At 42.1% G+C, this 7220-nt stretch overlaps 1 long non-coding RNA gene across 1 annotated transcript; it reads right to left on the reverse strand.

Annotated features, from left to right (window-relative positions):
* Positions 1-269: 269 nt before the first annotated feature.
* On the reverse strand, positions 270-5318 carry LOC144455230 (uncharacterized). Its single transcript, XR_013483945.1, has 2 exons — positions 3912-5318; positions 270-895 (listed from the first exon to the last, which is right to left on the reverse strand). It is a non-coding gene; the product is annotated as an uncharacterized LOC144455230 (long non-coding RNA).
* Between the last annotated feature and the right edge of the window lie 1902 nt (positions 5319-7220).

Raw genomic sequence — 7220 nt, forward strand, 5'->3', positions numbered from 1 at the left:
ACTTCATCCCACTCGTAGGCTCTAGACTGACCATACCTTGAGATTACTGCTTGCTTGGGTAGGAAGCATATAATAAGTTTCTTCCTTGAGACAAATGCGATCTCATTTTCAAAGGTTATCTGATATTTTCTAACCTATCGCTTCAATTTGATCTCTAGGGCCTCAGTACCACCTGCTGGGATAACGACCCATTACTGGGCCTTGACCTCTGGGGACTATATTTTCTAACTGCTCATTTGGTTATTGACTCAGATGGTCTTACCTCGATGAATGAAAAAACAAAGCATTTATTAAGTGCTTACTATAAGCAGAGCACTTATGGCAAAGACAGTCTCTGCTTTCAAGGAAATCATATTCTAATGGGGGCTGGGGTTGGGGCAGGTGACCCATCTAGAATGTTTCAGCAGCAAGTCAGATGGAAAAGTCCCGTGGTTCTTAGAGGGTAGCAGCAAAGCAGATGATAATGCTTCTTCTTTCCACTGACAAAATCCTATTCATTTCTGGTATTGAACCATTTGACAATGCCAAGGACTTCAGTGGCAAGAAATCTCTTTCCTGGGTCTTCTGTAGCTGAGGCTGTAGCACCTGAAGGAGCAATTTCCAGGCTGCAAATCCACAGGGGCCATTTCCCAGGATGGTGGCTATAAGTACTGGGCTAGATGTGTTGCTTTTCCATAGGCTCTGGAGTTCAGGGTCCTAGGCTATCTACATCTGGGTCTAAGGGAGGATGGTGGTGGTGGTTCTGTTTGCCTAGCACACACTGCTTCCTGTGTCTCAGCTGCAGCTAGGCTGGCTTGTCCGTTTGGCATTTGATTGATGACTGGTAGTGACGACTGGTCCCTTCTTCACAGGAATTGCTTTCCCAGATGATCACTGTGAGGGTTGAGTTCTAGGCCTGGAGTGAAGAAGATGTGAATCCAAATCTGACCTCAGACATTTATTAGCTGTGTGAACCTGGACAAGTCGCTTAACTTTTGTCTGCCTCAGTTTCCTGGGAATAACAATAGCACCTTCCTCCCGGGGCTGTTGTGAGAATCAACCAAGATAATATTTTTAAAATGCTTAGCACAGTGCCTCGCACATGGTAGGTGCTATATAAATGTTAACTATTATTGTTATTACTCTAGTTCTTGACTTTCCCAGCACTGCCTTCCTTCACACTCTCCACCATTCCATTACCAACTATAGAGGACAGCCAAAATAGCATAGCAATTTTCCCGGCTCCTAGGGATCATTTCTGAGCTGACATTTGTGATTGAGGCAAGAGGAAGAGGGTGGGAACAAGCATTTATTAAGCACCTACTATGTGCCAGTCACCGTGCTGAGCATTTTACAAATATCATCTCATTTGATCCTCACAACACTGAGAGGAAAGCGCTATTATTTTCCCCATTTTATAGTCAAGGAAACTGAGGCAACAGAGAGTGAGTGCCATGCCTAGGGTCACATAGCTAGTAAGTATCTGAGGCCAAATTTGAACTCAGGTCTTCCTCACTCTAGGCCCAGAGTCCTATCTACTTCACCACCTACTTTCCTCAAGAGAATGACTGACTAAATGAAGGACTACAAGAAAATGACTAACTTCCTCCCAGGGCACAGTGAAAGGAGAATTAAAGTTAGAAGACCTGCTCCATACTACCTGCATGACCTCAAGCAAATTATTTTTCCTCTCTGGACCTCAGTTTCCCAATCTGTAAAATGGAAGGGGGCAGATTTCAGAGTAGATGACTTTGAGTTCCCTGACAGCTCTAAACCTGGGATCCTATCTATTAATTCAAAGAAAAAGCACTTACAGGTTCAGAAAACTTTCCAAGGCAATACTTTTCTTCTACATTACCTTAAGGTGTACTAAGTAGAAATAATATCCCTTTGGTGCCCAGAAAAGTGTTCACTATTTGTCTTCTTGCAAATGGACAGAAGAAAATGCTTTCTGATTCTTTTCCTTTTATTTGGGGGGTAAGAATGGGAGAGCATTCAATGAGCTTAGCCTCAGTTAGATTGAGAACTATCCTTGTTGTCACCATCAGTCATTCTTTCTTTGTTCAAGATTTGGGACTGGGTATGTCTAGCTAGTTCTCCTTGAAAAACATAATAGAGCTAGCAAGCATGTACTACAGAATCATTGTGAGGAGCCCATGGCTAGGCTCTCTGGGTCTGCCTTATTCCTGCCCATACCTTTCTCAAGTCACCTTCTCTTAGAGCTTAGGTATTGCAGACATAGGTAGGTACATGAGGTAAGGTAACAGGCATGATTTCCTCCTGGCTGCTTTCCACATTACAATCTGGTGGACATGCCTGTACATAGATTGGCCAATCATGTCCCTTTTCTTGGGATAAGCAGCGATAGAAAGAAAGGGGCATAAGGAAAAAGTAAAAAAATGTAAACTTCTCAAGGGAAAGGACCTCTTTGTACCCCTGCTCAATACCTTGTTCTGCTGGGTTCTCAAGTGATGTTTGTCAATTGATTACTAGAACCAGTCATTCAGTCAACAGGCATTTAAGTATTTTCTATGTGCCAGACAAGCATTATTATCACACTGATAAGTATGCAAGTGCTGGTTAATAAAGATTTCATGTTGATCGAATGCCAAATAAGCCAGCTTTTATTGTAGGAGGAAGCTATGCTAATCATATAATGAGGCTAACTATCCTTACAGGGCACATCTCCCAGAGGAAGATAAACATCTGCATCAGGTTGAAAGCAAACACTAAAAACGGTTGGGTTGCAGAGTGAAGAAACACCACTTCCTAAGGGAGGTTTTGAGGTAACGGGAAGTCAGGTGGAAAACTGTGTCAGTACAAAATGTCATTTTAACTCTGTGCACTAATTTGGCACATAATACGAGTTCCAGAAATTAACAGTTCATGCTTCTTAGTGTTTACACACATCAAATGAACCCTGAATTAGAGAGGCATCCTCCTTCCCTCTACAAATGAGGCTCTTTCCATATATCCAGGTTTGAGAAAGTTCTGCTCAGACCAAGTGAATTTCAATGTAAATCTTGAACTGAATGCTGCTTGAGACACTGTAAAGGTTAACATGTCTGAAATTTTTTTTAAGCTGTCCTATCAGGGTTCCTTTAATATCACTGTCAGTTCTTTCCCCCACTTCCCACCCCCAACAGAACCCTCTCTTACAACTAAGAAAGCATATGGATATTCTTCTACAGCTTATCCTACATCTAGAAAAATACAAAGTGTGAATATTTCCAAGGTTTCTTCCCTGAACTTCAGTCCCAGATTTGTGGGTGGGTGGGAGTGAGTGTGAAGATTATAGTGTAATACTATATTCAAAGGACCTGGGTTTAAATTCTGTCTCTGTTCCTTCCTATACTCTCTGCGTGACCTTGGACAAATTATTTCACCTCTCTGGGCCTCAGTTTCCTCATCTGTAATAATGGAAGGCAATATGGTACAGACGCCTGGGTCTGGGCAAGTGAACCTAGGTTTAAATCCTACCTCTGATATTGCCAAGGCATGATTTTCCCTGGGCCCAAGTTTCATTTTAGAAAAAAGTGGGGTGTTGGACTGGATGGTCCCTTATGTGCCTTCCAACTCAAGATCTACAAATCCATGATGTCTAAGGTCCTTTTTAGTTTTGAATTCATGATCCTTGTGGATCTATCATCTTCATTCCTAACAACTGTCACTATTCCCAATTACTCCTAATAATTCTAACCATTAATTAACAAGTCACTTGCCCCACCCCCCAAAAAAACCTCAAATCATAGTTTTCTTATCTCTAAAACATTGCCCTATTTCAAGGATCAACAATTTCACCAGTGGGGGCATTTTCTGTATCAAAGAAGAAGACTACAATCCCTCTCTGACTTAGTAGATAGCATTGAGTTGCTGTGACCAAAAACCTATTACCCAATAGTGCAGCTCATAACAAGCCCCTCTGCACTTACCAAGCTGATTCCTCAGTTGACAGCCATCAAGTCCATTACAGGCAGGGCAGTCTTTCTAGCTCAGTAGGACCTGCCAGAGTTTGTGCCATGCTAACACAGCATCTCAGTACCTAGTAACTGTTATGACATAAGGAGGAATTCTGTAGAGAGCTGTACAATGGAGGTAAGAACACTTATACTATCTGCCTCACATAGTTGTTGGGATAGGAATACTCTGTAAATCTTAAGAGTGCTCCAGAAAGGTGAGCTATTAGGATGATCTCCAACCACTACCCCCAACCCAGGCACAGGAACTCCAAACCTAGAAGTCATTCTTCACTCTTGCCTCTCTTCCCATATTCAATCAGTTACGTATCAGGTTGAATCTTCATTCACTCTATCTAGCAAGGGCCAGATACTTCACACTTCTGCTATTGTACCCTCATTCAGATGAGCTCATTCAGGAGCTCAACACCTCTTCCCTGGGGTGTGGCAGATAAGAGTAGTGGACTTGGAACCCAGAAAAACCATAATGATAGCTAACATTTATCTACATTTTTAAGGTTTGCAAGACACTTCATACACATTACCTCATTTGATCACTGCAGGAACTCTGTGATACAGGAGCTATTCTTCACAGATGAGGAAACTGAGATGGAGAGAGGTTAAGTAATTTACCCAGGATCACATAGCTAGCAAGAGCCTATAGTAGGATTTGAACTCAGATTTTTCTTGCTCTAAGATAAGTATTCTACTACAATATTCAAATGCTTATCTGGTTCTAATCCTGCCTTGGGACACATTAGCTTGTCCATTAGCCACATCCTCTCTGTTTCCTCATCTGTAAAAATGGAGATAACAATATTTATATGGTCCCTACGTCATGCATGGGGTTGATGCGAGTCTCCAGAGAGGTTAGACATGTCAAATCCTTTGCAAATTTTAAAAGGTGCTACATAAATGTCAGCTATTATTATAGCCTAACTAGTCTCCCTGACTCTAGGGTCTAGTCTCTATAATCCATCCTTAACTGATCATATCACTTCTGTGTTCAGTAAATTTCCATGTCTCCCTGATGCCTGTTGAATGATACAAATTCTTTAGTCTGACATTCCAGGCCTTTAATATGGCTTTGACCTAACTCCCCAGCCTCATTTTATGATGTTTCACAGACTGTGTTTCAGCCAAAAGGCACGTAGAAGCGGCACGTACAGAGGACCTAGGTTCAATCCCACTGCTGCCATTTAGTACTGCCTGACCTGGAGCAAGACACTTCCCTTGGTCTGTTTCCTCATTTACAAAACAAGAGGCTGGGCTAGATGGCCTCTAAGATGGCATTCCTCAGGCTCTAAGTCTAGGATTCTATGACTACTCACTAATATGGATTCCCTAGTGTCTCCAATTCAACAAATATTTACTAAGTGAAAAATAAAGGATCCATCCCAAAAACGAGGTTTACTTCCCCCCCCCCCCGGACAGCCAATGCTCTGATTCCATCCAAGTTATCACCACTCTCTCTGACGCTGGCAAGAAATACATGGCGAGGCTGGAGACAATGAGATATGACTTCTTGGTGTGCCTCTTGCTTGTAAAACAGTAGAACGTGGCAAAACAAGTCCACCAACTAATGCATGCCATATGTTTCTTATTGGCAAGAAACATTTTTCAGTCTGGCATTGTCACTCTATAGTAGTAACAGAGTTGGGGAGGAAAGGAATGTCAGTGTCACTGCTGTGATTATAATCACTGTGCATATTGAGGTTTACAAGAGCGTATTACCATCCAAACTGTATGTGGCCCTTTTTATTTGCAAGACACATGGGACTTACCCTGATGCCAGCTTTCAGTCCACCCCTTACTGTGTTTCTGATTTCCTGAGTTATTGGAGCTTTAAAACAATTTGTAGAGCCCATTGCTTGTTAGTGCAGATCGGGGGGGGGGGGGGAGCTGATGGGAACTTGCAACTGAAGACCTGATGAGATTTGAAAAGGTAACTGAAAATGGGGTTCAGCAAGAGGTAATGACCATCTGAGAGGCACAACTCTTTGTATTGTGTGGTGGCAAGGAGGTGAACACTCATCACCCTCCTCAGCTGGGAGTAAAAGCTAAGGACTTTCTGTTAGGAAGGATGTCAGAAGTTTCCTGTGACCCTTCTGTGTTCCAGCCAAGGGCAGGGCTACATTATAACAGAATGGAATATGTACTGACTAGCATTGAGACATACAGACCTGGGTGATCTCACTCTTTTTGAGTGTAACATTTTCCCAAGGGGCAGTTAGGTGGCATAGTGGATAAAGCACTGAGTTTGAAATCAGGAAGGCTCATGTTCAGTAATTCAAATCCAACTTCAGATACTTACTAGCTGCGTGACCCTGAGCAGGTCACTTAACCTTGTTTGCCTCAGTTCCTCATCTGTAAAATGAGCTGGAGAAGAAAATGGGAAACCACTCCAGTATCTTTTGTCAAGAAAAACCCAAATGGGATCACAGAGTCAGACACAACTGAAATGGCTGAACAACAAAAACATCCTGAAGATGGAACTTCAAGATTCAGGCAAAAGCTTTCAGGATGGTAGAATGAACCCTCTTTCCCTTGGGGCTTGAGTTTTCCAGAGATTTGCTCAGAGAAAAGACCCATAGCTCAATTCCCCTAGGTAAATCAATGGGAGATTGTAATCATTTGCGTATGGACAACTGAGAAAGATCCTATGGCTTAACTTTTCCCTGTAACACCTCACTATTTGATTAATGGTTTCTGCCTGGTCTGTTCAGAGTAGGAACTAGATGGAGACTAAGTGTTTATTACCCTTACATTGATTTCAGTGGAAATTCCTGGAGCGGAGCACAGGCTGCACATTTTAAAAGAATACGAATATAGGAGGTAAGAAGAACAGGTGCTGATGCAGAGTTCAGGTGAAGAAGCTTCCATCTGTTGGTTTTCATCTTCCTGCCCTCTCCTGCTTCTACACAAGCTGTCTTCATTGCTTTTTCTCTGAACTCCTCCACAGACTATTACCTTCCCTACTCAGCTACATGATTCTTCCACTCCTTAACTGAACCTCTCCACTCACTTTCATAAACCTTACAAACTTAATCATCTTAATCCAATGTTATGTTGCTTGCTTATGTTTCATCTCCCTACAATAAACTTCTCGAAAGCAGGGAATGTCATTTTTTCTCCATATACCCAACCCTACCATGCATGGTTCCTTGTGCTTAGTAAGCATCTAGTTAACATTTGTCTTTTTTATAACTGGAAAATCAATAACTCAACAATTCTCCATAAAGATTTTGTGGGGATTCTTTTTCCCCTCAATTCTAAATTACATTC

The sequence above is a fragment of the Phascolarctos cinereus genome, unplaced genomic scaffold, assembly GCF_003287225.1.
Source record: "Phascolarctos cinereus isolate Bilbo 61053 unplaced genomic scaffold, phaCin_HiC Scaffold_9;HRSCAF=440, whole genome shotgun sequence".
Taxonomy (NCBI): domain Eukaryota; kingdom Metazoa; phylum Chordata; class Mammalia; order Diprotodontia; family Phascolarctidae; genus Phascolarctos; species Phascolarctos cinereus.